We start from the raw sequence: 21,509 nt of genomic DNA on the forward strand, positions 1-21,509 counted from the left end.
CCTCAGATAGCTTAATAGCAGGTAGGTAGAAACAGGTAAGAAAGGAAAATAACCCAGTCAACAATCCTGCTTGATTCCAAATGTTTTGAATGGTAAACATTACTTCACATGATAGATCTGTGTGCTCCTGAGTGCTGGTAAAAAATTTGCCTTATTTCCAAGCCTGGAATTGCTCTTCATCCCAAAGCTTGGCTTCACTGAAATGCCTGAAGGATTGAGAGAATCCAGCCCTGCTCCCACTGAAGTGGGAATTTAGTCCCTGTCCTTCAAGAGCTCCCTGGAACAGCCATGTCCAGGGACGAGTCCTGTTGTCACTGGAAGTGTGCAGGACAGGTGATGGGAGAGGGAATGGCTTTGACTGTCCTTAGAATTTATCTCTGCATACCATAAATATCTGTTAAATGCTTAGTTTGGCTACAAAGGACTGAAACCCAGCTGAAGGATTTGTCCATACCTTGTTTGCACACATTCTTCAGTTACTGAAGTCATATTGCTCGGCTTCATCCCAAAGTCTCACGTCTCATACCTTGTGGCTCTTCCTGGTATTGCCCTGAGCACATTTTCTGGGGACTATGGACTCTATTTTTAATTTGCTGACACCACTCTTAGGCTGATTATGTTAATCACATGCACTTTGGTGACCTCTTGCTCTTTTTGCCTTTCTTCTTTTACTTACAGAGGTCCACTGGGAGCACTTAGTAACATCACTTCTTTCTTTTCCCTTTTGTTCTTGGCCACTTTTCTTTTTGTTCTGTTGAAACATCAGTAAAGTAAATTTTGACAGTTTAGGGGGTGATCTGTCCTATTTTTGGTTTCCAGGGAATTGGGTTTCATGGTTTGATGGTACTGGCTGGCAACTCTGACCTTGGGATGTGGATGGTTCAATCTTTGTATAATTCCACAGGAGTTAGTTTTAGTATGCATATGTATGCATCAGCTGAGAATCAGACACGGCCTTTTCCTGGACTTTAAGGTTGGCTGCCTTTAGTTATTATGCACCTTCACAGGAAGAGAGGAGAAGATACAGTGAGCCTGACCTAATCCATTCTTCCACATGGGGAGCGGGGACAGAGAGAAAAATGTTCTTAAATACTTTTCTTTTGCCCACTAAGGATTCAGGCAGTTGTCAGCAGTGACCTTTTGCCAATCCTGTTGTCCATTCCCTTTATTAATTGCAGCACATTCAAAAACAATTAGGCAAATTAATGGAATAAAAAACGTTTGAGGCTGTCAAAGGCAGTTGGCACTTTACCAAGAAATTGCCTAGCTGTAACTTCAGGAGCTTGTAGGGTGTCCTGGGAAAACACTGTCCAATTCTCTTGCCCTTCCCTGCTTCCATGCCTGGAGACTTTTCAGATGGACAGTCACTGGGACACCTGTGCTGCCCAGGTCATGAGTGAAAATGAATGAGGAATGAATGAGGAATCCTGCTTCTCAGAGTGGCTTTTTCTCTTGAGAGTGGCTCAGGATGCACTGCAAGAGGCTCTGAATCCCTGCAGCTCCAGAGTTTTCCAGGAGGTGCACAGCATGCCCCAGCAATTGGGGTTTTGCTGGTATGGCTCACACCAGTTCATGAGAAAGGGCAAAGAACCAAACCTCAGTGGATGGGCATCACTCTCTCTACTCAGTGTGGCTATAGTAGAAAAGGTCAAAATTAGGCTTTCTCTGTGCTCTGGCCATCTGCTTGCTGTTGCTCTCAGTTTGTACAATGTTTACTTCAGAGCTGCTTCTGTCGTTACTTAGGATTTGTGAACCACTCCTGTAAGATGGGTGATATCTGTGAACAGCAGGATAGAAAACCTCCAGTAACAATGTGTGCCAATTATGTTATGTTTGCCATACAGAAATGTGCAATGAAATGTATTTTTTGTTAATTTGAGCTGGGCTCTCCTCTGTGGAATGTCTTTCACTGGAGTGCTGTGAGCCGGTGTCAGTACCTTCTGCTGGCTTCTGCTGGAAAGTGCTTTCTTATCCTCTTATTCTACATCCTCTCATCTGCTTACAGTCCAGACATTTATGGTTTGCTGTTGTTCTTATCAATATTAGGGGAAAAACATTTTGCAGCATCTTGAAATGAAAAGCTCTTAAGCATTAGGTGTAATGGGCACATAGTACTCCCTGCAAAGTGAACCTCCCAAGTGATAAGGCCTGTCATTTCAGATTGAAGAGAAAATAGCAGGAATCACAAAAGGAATTTGATGGTTTCTATTCCTCCTCCTAAATAGAGTAGGAGGGCTTTCTGTAAAGTGCTTCAAGTTCTTATTGTCTTAGAGCTGAAGAAACTAGAGTGAATAATCCTGTCACAGGGACTTGTGCCACTGATTTGGGTGAAGGATGGATTGTCCTGAGAGCCTGTTCAGCAATGTCATATAGCCTTAACAGTTAGCATGTTCCAGAAGGTGATATCTTCCCTCTGACCTCATTGGTTTACTCAAAGTGAAGGCCAAGGCAAAGTGTGCCATGTATTACCATGGACACAAATCTGTACCATCACTAAGCTGTTACCTTGCAAGCCATGGGATTCTGGCACAGCTTGCAGTGAAGTCACCTACAGAGGAGGCTTCCCTGGCTTGAAGTGTATTTCCAGGACAAAAAGAGAGGTGGCATTGATGTCTGTATCTGGGACAGTCATTCAGGCAGGAGGGACAGACACATGAGTGACTGTGGCTTGCTTGTGTAAGTTTATTACTGCTCTTTAATCTTATCCCAGGTTCAAGAGGACAAAAAGAAGGGTCTTCTAAACTAAGAGTCCCTTGTTACCCACCCAAGGGTCTCTCTAACTTACCTATGTCTATTGGTTTTAAGGCATGTTCCAGCTTCTAGTAAATGGTTTTATAGCTGTTATTTTCAGGCCCAGCCAGGAGGAGAGATGCATTTTACATTTTTTTTTCTTTTTAATACTAGACTCAAGCTGAAAAAAACGCATGCAATGCTACCTACTTTTAGTAATGCTTCATTTTTATGAAAGGCAATACTGTGTGGATAGATTGGTGTTTGTTTACATTGTTTAACTGAGCTATGCAACTGGTTTATGTGCTCACAGGTTATCAAACATGAATTTCTCTTCATGTTCCTTGCAATAAAAAAGTGATTTTGGACACTCCAGAAATGAAGTGCTACCAGCCTCATTGTATTCTCCTGTGCTTTTCAAAACTGAATGCCTTGCTTCTAATGTGAAGATAAAGAGAACTGTGAAAATTAAAAAGTAGCATTACCAGCTAGAGTTAAACATTCAGGATGAGACATTAAGTTAAACCACATGTGAAATGCAGCTGTTTTTACTGAGGCTTTCATCAGTCTACTGGGAAGATTGGTGGGTTTTAATATGTAGTCTCAAGCAGAGCCAATAGAAATGTGTGGAAAATGTGTGTGAAATCAGTGTGTGTCCATGGGGGGGTCTGTGGTGTTGTGTGTAGCATTCTATTTGTGTCAATATAAATAATGGTGGTAATACCTATCTGATCACAAATGCTTTTATTTCCCAGGCATACACAGAAAGGGCTGATCAGATAAATAGATCTGGTAAATCACAGTAACCTCCACCTACATAATAAATCATGTCCTGGTTTGGTTTTTTTCCCAGTTGATCAGAACCAGTAGGAAGAGGAATCCATGACCTAAAAATCCTCTGCAGAAAAATATTGAACACCTGAGACATGCTGGTCACAAAACCACTGAAGACTGATGCTTTTGACTCAAACTCTTTAATGCCACTTAACATTTAGGTGCTAGGGATGACTGTGGATCAAAGAGGTGCTGAATTCACAGCTGCTAAAAGAGAAATTGCTGTGCCTGTGAGCAGGGACGAGCAGAGAGATGAAAGCTGATCTGTTAACAGGGTGTGTTGTATGAATTCATCCACAGGAAAGGTTAAGGGATGGGAAAATCTGCCACTAGCCACAAGGAGAGCCAGGTTTTCCTTGGCATGGGAGCTCAAGGCACTGCTGCTGTTTAGAGGGTTTTGCTCACGTGTTGCTCAGGACAGGGGCTGGACACGGTGCAGATGTCACAGCCCTAATTAACTCCACGTGCAGCCAGGACTCTGGGGCCTTGCAGGCAAAGCCTTCACAAAGGTGTGCTAAAGAAAAGCCTTCCTTCCTCTGCCTGTGCCAGGAGGGGATGTGCTAAGCCTTTCCCAGCTGGAAATCACTCCTGTGCCTTGGTGTACAATGATAAGCTACCAAATTTGGGAACAACAGTAGAGCAGACCCTGACAGGAAGGGAAGAGATCCAGATTCACTGAAGTTCTGCCCTCGTGTGTAGACATAATAGGATCTGGTAGACATAAAGGACAGGTTTAGAGCAGTTTTTCACTTAATACAAAGGCAGCTTGGGTAAAGGGAGAGAAATAGGAAACCAAGGGAGGTGGTGAAGCCTTATTAAGTGTGCATTTTTTTAACCTCTGATAAGTGATGAAAGTGATTCAGACTTTATCAGCTCTCTGTAATTTTCAGAAGTGTGAAAGGAAGTAAAAGTAGCAAAGAGGCAAAGGTTGGTTTTGTAATGACAGTCTTAGAGAGACTGATTTTGTTTGAACATACTTATAACCAAAGAGCAAATGGAGAAGAGGTCAGGGAACAAAACTCGGTTGACTCCACACAGGAAAGGTTGGAGGGAAGAACTAAAAGGTAAACACAGTTATGCCTCCAGGAGGAGAAAGTGTGATTTACTGAAAAAGGCAGGGAATTGCTGAGTGCATTCTTGGTTTATGCTTTTACCTCAGAAAATTTTAGGGGAACAAAACCCTGATGAACTGTTAAATAAAAGAGGAGAAGAGAATGTGAAGTGCATCTCAATTTTTAGTGAAGCACTCTATTATAGTAGCAAATTATTATTCTGTGTAACAGGAGTACCCACACACATATGTTTTGTAGACCCTGGAAATATTAAAAAGCCCAAATAAAGAACAATCCACAAACCTCTGTTGGAGGGCAAGAATTCCCCTTTGGGTGCAGACACTGTAATAGTTGTCATAACAGCAGGCCCAAAAGGGGAAAAGATTTCCTTGATGATTTTCAAACACAATCTAGAAATGCAATTAGAGCAATGTTAGCACAAGCACATGCTATCACTTTGGGGAAGAGCAGTTTCACCTACTGAAGATCCTTAAATGTGCATTTGATATGTGAAACTTGTTCAGCCTGGCATGAAGGCTTGCCTAAGGGGATGTGCTGTAACACAGCAGCCAGAAGCTTGGAACTCATGTGAAATCTTCACGTTGGCAACTCTCAAAAGGGGTGCAAACAGACTGATGTCTCCTAACTTCAGAAAATCAGCAGCAACAGTGATGAACAGCATCAAACACAAGCTTTCCATTCCAACAAACATGCTGTGCAAAGACTTAACAAGAACTAAAGAGTTTCCTGCAGGGGGCTTTCTAATTCCCATCAAAGTAATCTCCTGAAGGGTAATGGAAAATGAGGGAAGGTTTATTGCTAACTCTGTTTTTTTTTCCCTTCACTCAGTCATGCTTCTGGCAGAAAAATAAGATCAGTTCTAGCAGCTTTCTCTCTGAACCTCACTGCTGGTCATGGCCCTCTTCCCTGATACCTGCAGCATTGGAGCACACAGACTGCCCCATTTTGTTTTCCTTTCTCTGTCTTCTTTTTGTTCTGTGTGCAGTAGTTGTTATTTGTTCATATGGGCCGACAGAAAAAAAAAAAAAGGAAAAAGAAAAAAAGTCCAATGTGATTGCATGCAAACTCCTTTTTGGACAAAATTTCTCTCTTTAGTTCAAAACTCTCTATGGAGATAATTAAACTGAGCTAGAATTGTAAATGGAACTGGGTAAATAACTTGACAGAATTATGCATTGGGTTGTTTGTGGCTTTTCACTTCTCTTACAAATTCTTCTGGGAACAGACTGATTGTTTACCTCAGATGTTTAAATGTCTGTTCAGAATCTTCAAGGAAATTTAATGCATTCATCATAAATTCAGTGGACAAATGTTCAGGTTTTTATTGTACACTTGAAAACATTGTGTATTTATATTTTTCAAATGAACAAACTTGGTTGCTTCAATTCATGTTTCCACTGTTTCCTGCAAATATGAGCGGGTATAGAGGAGTGGGGGTTGTCTCCTCCTGGGTGACAAGAGATAGGACTCAAGCTGTGCCAGGGGAGGTTTATGCTGGATATTGGGGAAAACTTCTTCACTGGAAGGGCTGTCAGGCACTGGAACAAGCTGTGGTCAGCTGCCATTCCTGGAGGGGTTTAAAAGATGTGTGGATGTGGCACTTGGGGACGTGGTTTAGCGGTGGGCTCGGCAGGGCTGGGGGAATGGTTGGACTCAGTGATCTCAGAGGGCTTTTCCAGCTGAAACCATTCTGTGAAATACCTTCTTATCTCCTGGATCATTCAGGCCCTGACACTGTCAAGTGCATGAGGTGAAATCCCTTGGCTCTAATTATAAAGGAAGTAGCATAGAGCAGGGAACAATGCATGGGACAGTAGGAAGTCTTGAGAAGAGGTTTAGGGTCAATTTGGAGACAGTTCTTAATAAAGATTCCTAATTTTTCTTTGTCTGTATATTAATGTAATAATGGTCAATCAAGAGCTATTTTTATATACCTAAATATTTTGACTGTTTGAAAATTTAACTTATTTTTCAATTTTGTATTCCAGTGCCAGCAAGAGATCTGCTATGGTGCTCCTAAAATGATAAATTGATAAAAGTCCTAATAGGAGAAACTCAACAGGAAAAAACCAAAATGAATTAACTTGCCAAGACATGGCTAACATCATTGAGTTTATATATGTTTCATTAAAGCAAGGCTTGACAGCTTTATGAGGAAACAGTGGGGTTTGCAGTGTATGAAGAACCTGTAACACTGCCAAGGCTGATCAGGTCCTGTGCCATACAGCCTATTTAATAGACAAATATTTGTACAATGAAAATGTCATTTTAAACGACTGGTTTAACAATCCCTTAAGCTTCTAAATGATCTGCAAAGACTGGAAATTCTACTCTGGTGTTTAAGATCTAGAGGAACATTAGATAGATAATCAAAGGAAGTTTTTAAAAGCTGGGTTCCTAAATTAGGGCTTTTTTGATGACTTCTGCTGCTTCTTTTGCTCACCGTGTTTCTGCCATGTTTGTTGGGGGACAAAGCTGGAATTGACTTGATGTCTGTTCTCTCTGTTGCTGATCCAATTTGTTTCCTATATGAATGTTCAGTTTGTAAGTTGCTAACTTGGATCCCCATTGTGCTTAGGCTGTGTGTCTAAATATCTTCGTGTACAAACTTGACTATCTGAAAAAATAGCAATGGGTAAAATCAAGGCTATTTTTCATAGGGGTTTTTTTTCTCATTGGCACCTGCAAAGTGAAGAACACTATAAGCTCATATTTTTTCAGTGGGAAGTTAGTGAGTCCATCAGGGCTTGTCTGTGAGTTGATCAGCTATTTGTGATGATCAGAATGATGCAAGGATGACTCTTGCAATGTCTATATCCCACTGCAACTTCTTCACCTGGGTGATTTGATGTGAAGAACCCTGGCTGTGAACAGCAAATGCATCAGGCTATTCACTCAAGAGTTGGACTTGACAGTTCTTGTGTGTGCCTTCCAACTCAGAATATTCTGTGGTTCTGTGATCTGACTATAGCAGTTAAGGGAGGTTAACAAGGAAATCTAGTTCTATTTGACTGCATTTTTAAAAGCTGAAATCAGTTTCAGATTCCATCTTGTTCTAGCTGCTGTATAAAGCACAAATTCAATTTTCCTTAACAGAACTGGGACCGAGACCTTTCATATCATTCTTCCCCTTTTTCATCTTTACTTCTATGATCCATGACCTTATCATGCTTTTTGCCTTTTTTCTCCAGAAAAGTCAGTGGCCAGTTTGATCTAGGAAAGAAAGAGAGATCACAACACAAGGCATAGTGCTTATTTGAGAATGCAGATCTGAAAAGGCTGATAGTGAACTACAAAGCCAAAGCATTCCAAGAAAGAAAAAGGTTAAAGACCTTTTGGTCTTAGGTTAAATGACAAACAGGAAAAGCACACATGCACAATGATAAATACAGCACATATTTTTCTCTCTCATACATGTATTTAACAGAGAAGTTTGAACATAACAGGCAATTTATAAATATCACAAATATATTGTAACCACAAATGGTTACAGAAATAATAGCCAAGCTACTCAGAATCTGATTAAAAATAGTATATCAGTAGACGTATATTTCCCTTAGACTGTGTATTAAAAAAAAAGCTAAATTGTATAAATTCCCAAAATTAAATTTGCATATGACAAAGCAATATTTGGAAGTGTGACTGATTGGATTCAGGGACAGATGTCTTCCATAGCATTTTAACTCTAATTGCAGCACAGCAATGTGTCAAGACTGGGCAAAGAATTTACTGGGGTGAGAAGCAGGAAGGAAAAAAAAGTCCTGAAAATTGCATTAATGGAAACAGCAGGCAGGTGGCAATAACCAAATAGCTTTAATTGTCCAAGGAGCTCATGGGAATCAATTTGCTGTGATTATTACCCACATGGTGGAAGGAAGAAATAGCAAATTAAATAGAATGACACAAATGGTAGTAAACTATACCATAGGATTCCCATAGCGAGCTTGCAGCAGCTTTGTCCTCAAGGACATGCTGTTTTAGGTAATTTTCTCCTGGAGAAAACGGTGTAGATGCCAGTCAGACAGTGAAACACAGTTATTATTAGTGCACACATGCAGCCTGGCTTGGTAAAGCAGATGTGTTTCAGTTTTGGGTAGACTGCAAGGCTTACGTACCCACAGGGTATAGGATTGGTTTCTCCCTTAGAACTACCTTGAAACTTCACTTGTTGTCCGTACAAAGGCACACTGGGAGACACCCTGAGCATTTATCTCAGACTTACTTAACTTTACAGACCGACAATTCTTGTATGGCAGAAAATTATTTGTGTTAAAAACAAAATCTATCTAAAATTTAACTGAGATTTTAAGAGAAAGATTTTAACTAAGATTTTAAGAGAAGGCTCATTCAGAGCAGCTGGTATGCAGCCAACTCATTTTATTCACAGAGGACTTTGGCAATGCACATTCAAGTTTTGGCTTGGCGATTTACATGAGAGAGATTTACCTGACTAAACATAACCATGAGAGATGCCTTAAACTCTCTCATTTGGGCACATGTCATCTTCCAGGCCTGAAGCTCTCTCTGTCTTGGCTGCAGAAGAGATGGCTCACACTGAGGTGTTTGAAATGGCACTGGAGTCCCCTAATTGGGCAGCTCAGTGCTGTGTCAGTCTTGCATATCCATGTGCTCCATGGATGCCCTGTCAGGGCACCGTTGTTGCTTACAGCAGGTTGGGGATGGATCTCCCAAAGCATTTGCTGTTGTTGTTGTTCTGTTTGTGTAAAGAGGTGTCCTTTACTGACTGACTCTCTAGAGCAAAAGGTGAAGCATTTGCTGGGTTTGTGAGAGATTGTGGGGTTTGAATTCCTGGTCTGAATCAGGCAGGCTGGGCTTGAACCAGCATCTTCCACATCCTCAGGAAGTGCCTTAATCGTGAGGCCCTCAGCTAATCACAGCCTGAGTTAATTCATGCCAGACCTTAATTATTTGAAAGCAATGCACTTCTGCAGAGAAGCTTTGATTTTTAAAGGAATGACATTTCTAAAGTAAAAAATCATTTTCAATGAAAGAATTCTAACTAATTAGGACATTGATTGGTGTGGGTCTCTCAGACAGGATATTCCCTCTTCTTTCAAAGGGGAGCGTTCAGGGAACAAGGACAGAGTTTTTTCTTTGAAAGAAATGAATATTGATGACTGAATCTCTGCTTCTCAAGAGGGAAAGTTATTTTAAAATAGTTCAGAATGGTTGGGGTGTCCAGCTGGAAATTCCCATGCTGCATGATCAGGCTAATTCCACAAGTGAGCTTTGGGTATTCAGCTGTGTCAGATGCCAGGCATGCTGATTCCATGTTTGCTGCTTTCTCTCCCTGCACTTCCCCACGTTTTCATAGGGAATTATGAATAGAATACTGGATGTATTCTAGTGAAGCATCTGTACAACAACCTTCAGCAAGAGGAGTCAAATGATGATGCAAAATCTGCACAGTCAATTGAAAACTAATCCTACTTTATATCTGGGAAGCATTAATTGGGATCTGTGCAATACACATAATATTTAGTTTGTCTGACAAGGTCTAGCAGACAAACTAAAAAGCATACCTTTAACTAAACTCTAATCTTTAGAGTAATGGGATCAATTCATAGATCTGCCTCAGCATATAGATTTTGAAAAACTTCCTTTAGAGTCTGCACTCAGAGCATATTCAGACATTTTAAATGTATAATGCAGTTTTGATTTATGGCACAATTAACTTTAAAAAGTGCACAGCAGTTCAGAAAATAAATTTCATGTACCAAATATCTCATTTTCATATACCAAATATCTCAGTCACATTAATTACTCTCATCCCTCCCCCTTTTTTGTTATAGAAAAGCAAAAGAAAATGAAACAAACACTTTCCTTCCTTTGTTTTAATACCCTTTAGAATCATTACAACAAGCTAAACAAGTCCAGTGATGAGTATTCTCTTAGGAAATCTTTACATTCATTTCCTGCAGTACATAAAAAATTCTTCCTTACAGCTACCACCTCTGGCAATGCTATAGCATTCCTTAATGAGCAGTAGTATGGGATTTACAGAATATACAGTAGAGAATTTAGAAAGGAAGTGCTTGAATCATATGGAAATTCCCTTGTTGTGTATACCTTAGCAATTGTACAGATTATGACAGGTTCCTACTTACAAGCAGCAGGTGAGATCTTACTGTATGCTAATCATAATTAAGGCACAAATGGCTTTTCTGTGTTTGTGTCTAGAAATACCTTGTGATAGCAAAATTACAGTTTGGGATTGAATTAAATTCTTTGTGTTTTCACAATTGTTTGTTCTGAAAAGAGTATAGAATTTAGGGGATGATTAGTGAAATTAAATGTATGAACATTGTGAGCTGATGTGTTTGTGTACATGGGTCTGATATTCAGATTATCACAAAACCACCAAAAATTACTTTTCAATAATAAAACTGTATTGTAAAATCCTTTTAAAATGTTTTAAGCTTAACGTTGTTGTGGCTAGTATGGGAACAACCTTTGGGAAATTAATTCCTTTAAAACTGCTTATATTTTTAAAAACAAGCCTAAACAGCCTTAAACAAAAGTAAACTGCAGCTGATGCCTGCAATGAGTATTTTGTGCTGTACAGTATTTATTTAAAGCTATTGGCAGCACTCTATTTTTAAATCTATATTTGAACGTCACGATTCTGTTCAGGGAAAGGAAAATTTAACTATGTAGCATTTAGCAATCAATTATGGAGTGTCTCATGTAATAAATATAGCATGTAATGGTGCTGTTTATGCTGGTAAAACATTTATGCTTTATAAATGTGTATATAAAATCATAACAGTAATCATGTGAATATAAATCAAAAGTAAAGCAGTGCTAAGCATGAGGGACAGATGCAATTCACACAAGGACCTTTTGGTAAAATAGTGCAGAAATCATGATCTGAGATAATTAGAAATGTGCATCCTTAGGAAATAACAAGAAATACATTTTATATGAACTGAGACTGATTGCTGTGCACAAACCAGCGAGGATGGATTTGCTTGGTGATGCTGACATGGAGTGGGTTCATCCAGCTGGGCTGTGTGCAGGCACAGCTCAGTGACAGCTGAGCAGTCTGGCATATAAATCAAGCTGTGACATGATGGGATGGGTGTCCAGCCTCAGCCCTCTGATCCTGACCCAACCAGACCCAGGGATGTTTAGTGCCTAATTAAAGAACCCAACTGGCTGCTCAGGGCTGTTGGACACAGTGCCAGTCAATGTGGTGCTGGGAGGGTGCCTGAGAGAATTCACTCTTGAGAACGTGGATGTTGAGTGTTAAATTAATTCATTACTTTTCACAAATGTAATTTTGTTCATAAATGGTAAGGAGAAAAATAGAAATGCCAAGTCCTGACAAGACTGCAGAAGAAATTTTCATGTTTACGTCTTTATTTGCTTCTTTCAGTGAAACAGCTGGAAATGCTTGGAAGAAAATTAGACATAGTTAACTCCTAATTATTGTGTTTATATACTAACAAAAACCTTCTCCTGTCATTTGTTCATCACATTCATATCTCAGATGGCTCTTGAAGAATTAAACATCCTCACAAGGAAGTGCTGCTTGTAGCTGGATCTTCAATGTGGACCATCTTTGATTTGAATAAAATCACATTTAGGAACTGTTTGTCTCACTAATACTGGAATATTTATCCTAAGAAGAGGCATGACAGAAGGAGGACGTGTTTGGGTTCAGAAATGCAGCCCTCTAATGAGATGGAAAGGTGTGCTCTACTGTATGTGCCTGTTTGCCTGAGGTATGTGTTTCTTCAAACCCACAAGCTTAAAATGTGTCACCTAAAAACTATTACACTCTGGATGCTGGAAACCTGGCAAGCAGTGCCTGAAGTAAATTGAGACTCTTAATTCTTCCCAGTACATACAGATAACAATAATTTTCATTCTGTAAAAGGCATGGTAGCCTACAGCTCTAGGACCTAAGCCTGATATCATTGATATCTGGTGTAACTTTGAAAAATATTCTACTCAGAAATCCATTCTGGAGGGAAGAATGCCAATGTTGAACACCTTGTTTCACACCCATGCTTATATCTTGGGAGGTTTTTTACTAATAAAAATGCTTACAAGATTTTTATTTCATAGGAAATAACACATTCCTGTTTATAATTTCAAGAAAGTAAAAATAAGAATTCCCTTTTCCTATGATCATTTCCACGACAGTTTGCTGAGATAAATAGGGAGCTTTCACAGTGAGAATCTAGAGTGACTCTAGTTTTTATTAGAGACTGAGTCTTCCATAAATATAGGAGTTCTGTAATTCTTAATTGTCATTTATAATTCATGTTGAAATAAAGAAAGAAAATAAATACAGAAATTACGATGCAAATATTTTTTTTCCCCAGAAATCTCAGCAGGCTTTTGAAATAATATTGGCACAGACACTCAGAAATTCATGTTCTATATGTGATACATACATACAAATCCTACACTTGTTCTCCTTTTTGACAGGGCTGACTATTTATCTTGAGAAAATACTTGACTAATTGGGAAAACTTCCAAAATGTCTTGCAAGGTATGTTTGAGTTCTTTGTTTTTTTGGGTTTTTTTCTCCCTTTGGTAATTATGAATAGAAAATTATCTCTGCCTAACAATCTGACTTGATTCAGAAAAAAGGAAAAATTCAACCTTACTATCTAGATCAAACAAATATTTAATTACAATTATAATAGTAGGTAGAAGCCTAAAAGTTGCTTAAAGAATTTTGAAATGTTTTTATATCTTTTATGTTTATATTTTTCTCATTTTTGCTGCATGCAGCAGTGAGCAACAGGAATGGATGGATTGTGCTTACTTCCGTGGCTGATGTTTGTTATGTCAGCTCTAAAACATTTCCACAGAGCAACCTGAGATCTAGTATAATTTTAATATAAATGCATTATAGGAATTGAAGGGCACTTACAGATCTCAATTACTTCTGGGAACTGAGGGTAATACCAGTCCAACTCCAAGTCCTTTGAAGCTGAAGGCAGACAAAAGAGATTTATAGCAAAACATTTTTATTTTATTTGTAGTAATGCATGCTTGAATTCCACTTAGCTGTAGTAGTGGTTTAGAATTTGGAAACCAGTAGCTAGGTAGAGGAAAGAAACACAAATTATTGCCCAGGGATAAAGAGAGCAGAAAGAGTTCATCTATTTGATATTTTCTTTGGCAGCAGTAAAGGACACAACCCTTTAATAAAGAAAATTATTTTACTATAAGAAACTAAGTTTTATTCTGTTGCACATAGAAAAACTGTGCTGAGCTGAGAGCTGTTGGCTTGTGCTACCAATGTTCTGCTGTTTACTGAGCATAAAAAGTAGTAAAAATATTTTCTAATATTTTTCTTTTTTAATAATTCTAATAATTGAAAATTTTATATATTTTTCTACTCCTATTATTGAATTCTAAAACTACTTATGAGCAAGAATTAGACAAAGGTACTTTTAAAGTGTAAAGGCTTTCCAAAGTTACTGATGATGAAATGACAACGGAAGATGAAATAATAAAGAGGAAATGCAGGTTACAGATTTGCCAATGCTCTTTTCAGTGTTGTTACTGGCAAAAGAATTTGCATTCTATTGCTACATCTAATAGACTATTTGGGAAGTAAACTATTTGACAAATATCTTAATGTTTTATGGGAACACTCATGTGTCTGTGAAGCACTGCAAGGAAATCACCTGTGATGATTTCCAATGCCAGTACCCATCCCTGCCAGACAAGGGAGCAGCTGACTTGGCTGATGTGTACAGCTGATAGTGCAATTAACAGCAACCACTTGATTGTGCTGTAAAAGCCATGGATATTCTTTCAGGATATGCTCCTCGAGGTTTTAAAACCTGTTTGTATGAGAAATATGCATTTCCTGTAAGAACAGTTCAAATGTCACTTTACAATCCTGAAATCTTCTGGGCTGGAAACAAACACACTGAAACCCATGGGGATGCTGGCCACATTTAATCACTGGAGGGAAAGGCTCCCATTTCTAGCTCTGCAGAGTGACATAATATTGATTTTTAAACCCAGCACTCAATCTTTTGGGTTCAGCATTTGGGTCCAAAGCAGCTTGGGGGGAGAGAGGCTGGAGCAGAGATGTTGGTGAGGAAGAGGAAACCTGTTAGAGTGACAAAATAAATTTAAGCATCTTGCAGCTCTTGGATGTTTGACATGTTCCAAATACTTCCAGCAGAAATGGATTATTAGGTAGAATGCAAAGTCAGAAGTGTCTGGTAAGGACAATTCAATGTCTGCCTCTGATTTTTATAGCAGGGGTGGAATTTCCATGTAGTTCTTTTCAGAGGGATGTCCCTGTGCAGGGAGCTGTCTGCACTATCAGCTGAGAGGGTTTCTGCAGTGAGCTGCCAGAGGACAGGACAGTGCTCCATCCTGGACTGGGACTGGATATCCTCCAGCATCTCGGGTAAGGTCCCGTGAGGTGATGTGGTGCTTTGTGCTGGGGCACTGTGGAGCTGCCCAAAGAGTCAGGGTAGGAAGAATGGCCTCAAACTCAAGCATGAAACCTGTTCTGTGTTGCTGAATTTCTGCATTAATGTCCTTTTCTGCTTCTACACCTGTGCTTATTTCCCCTTCCATGATTGTTCCAGTGCTCAAGTGTCCTTTGACATTCACATTGCTGTGCTCTCAAAGCTTAGCTTCATTTCTCTTTATCTTCTATGCACACCAAGTCATTGAAATAGAAGGTTGGATTAAAATTTAGTTTTTTCAAAAATTAAATGATAAATATGGTGCCAAATGAAACAATGTATTTAATGTCTAATCAAACAAAACATTTCCTTCAGTATTACTTTTGTTATTCACTGTGGTGAAAATAAGCCCCAAAGACAAACCCAAATAATGTTGGCAGCACAATATTTTAAAATTTTTTAAATTGTTTTTGGCTTATCCAACAAGCCCCAAAGTCCTAATTATCCAGCATCAGCCTTCTGTTTACTATCTGATGCCAGCGTTCCATCCCTTTTTTAAAAACTTAATTTCAAAGAGTATAGCAAAGAAGAACAAATAGACTGTCTCATATATGAAGGGTGGTCATGATTCTTTGACTTGCTTGGAGAAAAAAAAACCAAATCTTTGCCACTTGCTCTGGCCTTGCAGCCTTTGTGAGTTATGGATCTTTCATAACCAGGAAGGAACTGAGCACTCACCCTTCACGGGTGAAACAGCCTATTCATATTCAGGAACGGGTAGCAAACAATTCTAAATGGATTTAAAGAGATGCCAAGATTATAGTCTGGAAATATCAATTATTATAAGCTGGTTTAATTCTTTCCTCCCCCTCTGCTTGTATTTCATATACAGGATCTAGCAGTGACAGCTGGATACTTAATACTGACTAGAGTGGAGGAATCATTAACAGAAATAGCATTACCTTTAAAATAAAGCTTAAAAGAAATAAAAATTCCTAAATTCTTCCCTAAGTTGAAGCAGACAATAATTAGTATAGTGCATTTCAGCTGCATTTCAGCTCTGAATATCACCACATTTTGCAGGGCTGCAGTCTGTGCAAGGTGCCTTGGAGTGGCTGCCTGTGGCTGAGAGGGACATAAAATGTTTTATGGTCTCTGGAATGCCCTGGGCTTTAGTGGCACTGCAGGTTGTGCTTCTCTGTATTCCCTGCTCTGTTCCCACATTTGTGGGGACTTGAGGATGGTGAGACAAAGGTGTCATTCTAGAGCTGACCATAAAAATGTGACATCCCATCCATCCTGTTGTGCCACTGACAGCAGCAGTGTCCTCTTCAAGCTCCATTTTCCCCAAGAACTCCTTCTGAGGGGACAGCTCTTCCTGAGCAGGATTCTTCCTGGGCAAATGAGAAGCAGAGAATACAGCCTGGCTTCTCCTGAGTCAGCTTCAGGCCCTTAACTGAGCCCTGCTCACAGTCTCTGGAGAGAGATAAATACTCTGCTCTTTTTGCTGATTAGGATCCTAGCTTAGATGTCTCTATTAGCTGTCTACAGTCACTAGGAATGAATCTCCTCATATGAAATCTGTCATCTTGAATTCAAATATAAAGAAGGACAGCCTGAAAGTAGAATTTTTAGCTGTGGATAATTAAAATTCAAATGGCACCTGCGTGGAGTAGATTAGAGTCAACCTGTCATCTTTCTCAAGTGCTCACATAAGAGAACATCATTACTAGGGCACCAAGTAAAATAGCCTGAGGCTTCTTTAGGATACATTTGCAGAAGTGCTGTGTAAGAATGAGAGCAGATGGAAGTGAGTGGATGTGAGCTGTGTGAGGCACCAGGAACAATGGAACTGCTGCCTCCAGAGAAGGGAAAGCAAAGGACAGTCTGGGAATAGAAAGAAAAGTTGCCAGGAGCTAAAATGGTGGCAAAGTTGTTTCTGTCAGGATGTGAAAAGGCATACCTGGAATAGTGCTATCCCATTTTTGCCAATTTACAGGTAATACATTCTGCAAATGACATTCTACTATACACTAGTAGTAAAAAAATACTTCTTTTCTCTGCTCCACTTCCTCTTCCTCACTATGGGATTAAAAATGCTAAGAGGAGGATCAGAAGAAGAAAGATGAGGAGCTGTTGCTTGACTCCTTAACCCTGTCTGAAAACCCCATGGTGCAATATGACTATTCTTGCAAAAAACCACAAATTGGTTTCTGGCAACACAGGGTGGATAACAACCCTGCAAAAGTGAATTCTCCCTAAATATCCAGTTGTACTAGCAGTGCAGTAAATCCATTTGTTTCAGTGGTGCAACACTTCCACTACAGAAGAACATTTTGACTACTGAAGCTTTCTAGACCTGAGGTTTGTCTGATTCTCAGCAGGGAAGGAAGCCTAAAGGGCCTCTTTCAGCAGTTGTTCCCTTGAAGCTTTAAAAGAGCAGCTGGCAGGTCCATGAGCTTCTTGATGACTGTTTTGCTTGATATTTCAAGGGGTAACTTCTGTGTACTAGAAAGCTTTTGCCTTGCTTTATAATTTAGCCTTTTATATCCTGTTGAAACAATAGTATACCTCTCCTCTGTGTCTTGTGTTTGCAAGTGTATACATATATTTGTATTTATACCAATCCATGTGGGTACATTTGTAAGTATGCATAAATATATATATATATACACATACACATCTGCATATGTTTTTATTTGTACCATATTTGTCCTATCTATAGGTACATCTATATCAACCTATTTAATTTTTCTTTTCAATTCCCTTTCTTCTCTGCTTTCTGCATCCTGGAGCAGACCACCTACATATGTGTTTGGAATGGCTTTCAGTCAGTCACCACTACAGCAGAGGTGGTGGAAGTGCACTCTTATTAATGGGTTTAAACCACTGTCTTTGTTATGCTCCTGGGCCTAATTCTTGGCAACAGCAAATTGCTGAAACGCTGCTAAAATTGTTCCATTGACTTTCCTGGAGCATTTTTTGTGCTGTGAGGGTTGGCCCTGTGAGAGCTAGCACGGATCAGCAGCTGGGACAGCTCCAAGCCCATGGCTAAAGCACAGACAGTGAATGTATTTCTGTCACCTGCTGAGCAGGGACCCCAGGGCAGCACCCAGGCAGGGAGATCCTGCCAAGGAGGTGGAGGTACCATTTCAATTGGCCATGCTGGAGGTCTCTGCTCTTCACACTGGTTTAGAAAGGGCCACTCCCAGCTGCAAGGGTACTGAGTGTATTTTATAACCCTCATCTCCAATCTTCTGCTTTTAACACATCCCTCCCAACAGGCTAAAAGGCTTGTGGCTGTAAGGATGGACTAGAGCACAGAAAAAGCCACAGGGAATGTCTGGTCACTGAAACAGCAGAAGGGTTTTTGGTCCTTTCTCCTCCTTTTTCAGACATTACTGAGTGAAGCTCTCAAAGCAGGTTCCATGCATGTACCTTTTCCCCATGCTGCATGGAAATGCTGTCACAAAAATCAGGTGAGCCTCTTCCAGCCAACACTTCTGGGAGCACTTCAGAAATAGCAGGGGAATAGGAGATACAGTTCAGTCACTATAGCAGAAAAATTCAGTGTTTGATTTTCTCCTGAAAAAAGATAAGGCATCCAGGAGAACTGTCTTCCTGCAAGTGACATAAAGCAAATGAAACTTCATTCTCTCCTGGGAATGACTGTAAGCTTGTTGGTACTTGGTGAGCTTCAACCAAAGGTGGCACTAGGTGATCACAAGTAAGTCTTTAAATACACCACTGTGCTCTTCATTCTCTTCCTGTCATTGTGTTCTCAACTCCTTCCCCTCTGGATTTTTCAGGTGATATTTTCTAAAAATGGAGAAGTCTTCTCACTGACACTGCCTGGAATACCAAGGTAGGAATGGTAGGAGGATGGAGAGCTGATGGTAAACTCCCTTCTTTTAGTACTGAAGGAAAATGTATGTATTATCTGTGCAGGATGGTGTTAATTCTGTAAAGAAATGTGGATTGAATTCTTGTTTTAAAAATGCATCAGGAATTAGATCTGTTCAGACACAGTCATTTCTCCTACTCTACCTCATATCTGCCAAACCTCTCTAAATCCTCTCAGTCCTCTTGTGCTCCAACTCCTTGTGTATTGTTGAGACCTTGGAAAACATTTTATTTTCACTGGTGGGCTTTGACAGCTGACCATGCCTGCATCTTTGAAAAGTCCCTTTGGATCCTTTATGCTTACCTGTCTTTCAGCTGGGACAGACCTGTGGGAACAAGGTATAGGCTGCTGCTGCTGCAAGCACTTGTGGGGGCTGCTAAACTTCTAATCTTCCTGTAAAATTAGCCTGGCAATGGAATGTGATGCTACAGTCTGCTTAAACAGAGTGTATTTCCTGTGGGGTTGTAAGGAAGTCACTCCTGTTTCTGCTCCAGTTCCCTGTCTGAGCAATAACTCTTCCTCCTCTGTGAGCTGCTGGGACAGTAAATCAATTCTCTTACATGCTGCAGATCTGGGTGACATATACATTTCCAGATATTCCTTTTATTCTGCCCCAAATCCTTGGGGGATTGTCATCTTCTGCTGTTAGGCAGGGCCTGTCACTGCCTGCCCAGGAAAGGATTTATAGGAAAAAGGGGCTGAGCAAAAGACCCAAACTGTTTCAGATCAGCTTTGCCTTCTGTTTCTCTAGGCACACCTGGCCCTCTCAGGTCCCTAGGTTTAATCCTGTTCCTGACACAGGTCTGAATGAAGCCTTCACCTTTAATTTTTACTACAGTTTAATACTTCAGGATAATACATCTGATAGTTCAAAAGGACCACTGAAATCAATGGGTCTTGGACACTGAGGGGCTGTTGGGGAGCTCACTGAAGAAATTGTGTCTTTTGATGAGTAAAGTTGATGCAGAATAACTTTGCCTAAAAGCAAAAGAGAGAATTTTATTTACCTATCTATAAGAAGGCTGTGACTAAAAACATACGTGAGGTATCACTAATTTTAATCCATATTAGATGTGTGTTGCAGACTAGCACCATATTAAAAAAACTGATTGAATCAAGAATCATGTCTGATTAAACAGTACAAAATCACCTTCATGGTGCTGTCCCTCTCCTTTTGGTTTCCTTTCTGTCCTTGAATGGAAGGTCACAGCTGAGGTGAGTGCTGCTAGCATCAGAGCCCAGCAGCCTGCAGTGTACCATGTACCAGCAGAGAGCTGAGGACACAGGTTTATTAATGGCTTGGTGGGTCATCATGAGCTTTGACAAATACTTCTTTTGAGCTGCATTTCATTGTGCAACTACACAAAAATGCATCATTGAATTTTTAAAAAGGGAAAGGTGTTCTCCAGCCTCATGTGGTGTCTGTGCTTCCAGCCTCTACCCAGGGCTCTGCTCACTACAGTACCTGTTTCTGTGCAGAATTCATAAGGGTCAATATACTGCAAGTGAAATGGTGACTGCATCTATTATGAAATGCATCACGTTATGTTTCTGTGTCCACAGTAGGGTTCTAGAGCTGCTTGTGTATTGCCAAAACCTTCCTGAAACGTGGGCAGTGTGAGCAGAGTGTCTGACAGACTGGGTATCACATTGTAGGGGGAAAAAAAACCAGCCCTCCAAACCAGAGAGGGAGAGCATGGAAAATATGGGTCCCCTCCTCTCCCTGCACAACTCTTTATTTGTTTAAAGAATTTGTGTGGTATGTGTGAACAATCCAAGTGAAGCCCTGCCCCCTGCCATGTGCTAATGACACCGTTTAAATCACTCCCATATGCTGAGCGCTCTGCTCTGTTTACCCGACCACAGTAAATACATGCTGGTAGTGCCAAGGGCCTGACAGTGGCTCAGAAAAGCCAAGAGTGGATTTAAACCTGAACTTGGATCTTGGTCCTGGCTGTAACAGATCATTTTGTCTTTGCTGTCTCAGAGACAGCAGGGAGACTGAATGGCAGAAGTGCTTCTTGGTGGGCATGGGTAAAGTTTCAGAGATTGTGGATTTTTCTGAGGGAAACAGTGTTCAGAGAGAGCTGAAAAGATAATTTGCTGGTCTAAATGGCCAAATGCAGGGTCTTCCTGTGGGTTGAGAACAGCACTATGACCTCCCTGCTGCCAGGAGAAACTGGAAAAGTCTCTGATAGTGAAGGGGTCAGGACAGTTGTCACACCCTCTATATCCCATTTGGGTGGATATTGGAGATAGAAATCGTAATTTATCTTATTTTCTTCAAAAAATTAATGAAACATGGTAATTTTTCCTGAGGGTACACATGGGTCTGCAGTTGATTGGGAGATAAATCTAAATGGCATCATACTTGTCAATGTAAACTTTTCTGAAAGTATGTGTTATCCATCCCTCACATGTTTTTTAGTCCGTCAGATATTTGAAGAGCACCTATGTACCTCTGGAATACCTTTTCCCCTTTCTGTCCTATTCTGTTCTTGTTTATTTTATGGGGTGGTATTAGACAGACTTGTTCAGTTTCCTTTCAAG

The sequence above is a fragment of the Agelaius phoeniceus genome, chromosome 10 (assembly GCF_051311805.1).
Source record: "Agelaius phoeniceus isolate bAgePho1 chromosome 10, bAgePho1.hap1, whole genome shotgun sequence".
NCBI lineage: Eukaryota > Metazoa > Chordata > Aves > Passeriformes > Icteridae > Agelaius > Agelaius phoeniceus.